Source organism: Adiantum capillus-veneris, chromosome 10, assembly GCF_014529385.1.
Source record: "Adiantum capillus-veneris isolate H3 chromosome 10, ASM1452938v2, whole genome shotgun sequence".
NCBI lineage: Eukaryota > Viridiplantae > Streptophyta > Polypodiopsida > Polypodiales > Pteridaceae > Adiantum > Adiantum capillus-veneris.
Window position 1 is genome coordinate 112429374 of NC_140940.1, and position 2482 is coordinate 112431855.

Consider the following 2482-nt stretch of genomic DNA (forward strand, 5'->3'; position numbering starts at 1 on the left):
AACTTATCAATGGCCAAAAAGGAGCTGCATGCATGAGACACTTCTTTGGCGAAAAAGAAGCTACACACGATTAGCTTGTCAATGGCGATGATTCTTTTGCAACTACATGCGATTAACTTGTCAATATGATGAACATGTCAATGGTGATGATTCTTTTGCTGCATCGAGCTGTACGTACTTCTTTGGAAAAAAAGCAATCGCATGTGATTAACATGGCTGGCCTGAAAGCATGAAACAATATAGTGCTTGACATTGGACAATGCTTTGGTTGGCATGCATGTAAACTGAGTTATAGAGAGCTTCTGATCAGAAGGTAGCTCCCTGACGTGAACACCCCTCAAAATGCTTGAGCTCTATCGACTACAATACATAATATCTCCTTGAAACCTTAAATGTCTGAGTATCTTAAGCTACAGTACATTCTGAGTATCCTTGGTGCGTGGGGTGCAAAATTCCTGGCTTGTCAGGCGAAGCCGTTTCATCTCCTGCTCGACATACTTGGGTAGCCCCTGATCTGGCCATAGGTTCTTGATGAGGAGGTAAAGCTTTACAGCACTGATGAGCGAGAACCACATGGCTAGTGTGCCAAGTGATGCTCAAAGAAGCATGCTTTGTGCAGATGTGAGCCTTGGCCTCCCCGAAACAAGTGACAAGATGAGCTTTCTCTGCCGGTGCTAGGCTGCATATCAGTTATGCCCTCAGGTTGCCCTTAGTTTGCACCTGATATGATATAGAATTAGCTTGTGAGGCGGAATTATCCCGGCTTGTGCAGCAGCCGCCATCAACACGCGCTTGCACCAATAGCTCCAAGTCTTCCCCTTTAATGATTATCTTCTCAGAGACACTTTTGCTCTTTGTCGCGTGGTCATGTGGCGATTGCTCATGCGAATGAAGATCCACAAGCTCGCCAAGTGTTGGCTCCAATTATGCCGCGATGATAATCGTGTCTGCTCTTTAAATCTCAGCACCTTTGAAACCTCTCGCAACCAGTTCGAGCAGGTTCAATGCCAATGCAAATGTTTTTTAATTAAAGAACTACATATAAAGCGCATTAGCTTTTGAAGCCTCTCAAAACTAGTCCGCACCGGCGCGGATTGGTTTCAGCAGGTTCCACACAATATTCTATCCACATAGTCAACTCAACAAATTTGGTTACTTTTTAGATTTCCCTCACATATACCTTGGCCCCACATATACGTCCTTGCCCCCCTCTATCTTGTGTGGCCTCATTTGCACCCTCGACATCTCAACACGTGCATCCCGCCTTTCCTCCACCCCTCCAATATCTTGTAATTCTATGTCTAACAATCTCATCGTGAATTCTCTCTACGATAGATGGAGAGAGGTAGAAAGAGAAAAATCAAGCGAGAGAGAGAGAGAGAGAGGATGCTCATAATCCACTAAGAGCGAGAAAGAAATGGTAGCATTGCCACAAAATAGCTCAATTCTTTGGAGAGAGAGAGAGAGAGAGAGAGAGAGAGAGAGAGAGAGATTCTTAAGAGAGAGAGCCATGTGTGCATCTAGGTAGATTCTAGCCTTCAAAGATTTTTCTTAAATCATAGAGACATACTCTCACAATATACAAAGCAATTTTTTGGTTCTTTTTTTAATAAATTTGGATCTAGAAATCTATACAAAGCTCGATAATCACCACATTATGGCTTTGGTGAAACTCGTCTAAACCTATCCGCACGGGCAGTGACCGGTTCCAAGATGGGGCAGGCCCCACAGTTAAGTGACAACAGATCTGGGCGGTGTAGCGACGAAGCCGGGTATTGATGTGGCAATTTTTCTTTTGTTTCGTTATAAAATTTCCTTCTTGGTTAAATTGGGTCACATTTATATGAAAAACAAATGCCCCTTAGCATGTTGGAGAAGCCAGATAGAACTTTAACACTCCTACATGTTGGAGTAGATTCAAAAAGCCCTCTTGTGGCTTTGATTGAAAACAATCCAAACTTTCTTGACCACTCCCTGCTAGAACTAGTAAAATTGATGATTATGCAATTGTAGGGAGAGTATTTGTAAGAAATGGCCCATAGTTCCCTATACCTACCTTTGTTGTTCTACCTTTCATTCATACATTCCAATAGACTGAATCCTAGGCATAACAATGTGTAAACACATTGGTCTTGCATATGTGCAAGTTGATAGATACTTTGTCAAGTACAACTATTTATTTCAAAGACATCTTGAATGTTCTTGCACACTTACAAATCTTGAATAGTGCCTATGCATAGGAAATGCAAGAGTAGATGAGTGCATCTATAGACACCTTCTCCACACTATTGTTGTAAACTACCTAGTGGTGTTTGGCCTTAAAGAATATGTCATATCCTCTAGTCAATGCAATCAAAGAGATGACATCATTAGTATAAAGCTCTCATCAAGAGCTATATATGCTCTCTAAATTAAATGACTTTGGGCATATTTGTTTTTTTTTCAAAATAGGCAATGGATGGCAAGTGAACACTAGTAGTTC

The 2482-nt window shown here is 41.7% G+C and overlaps 1 pseudogene; it reads right to left on the reverse strand.

Moving 5' to 3' along the window:
- Positions 1-405: 405 nt before the first annotated feature.
- On the reverse strand, positions 406-1314 carry LOC147449463 (uncharacterized; annotated as a pseudogene).
- Positions 1315-2482: the final 1168 nt, after the last annotated feature.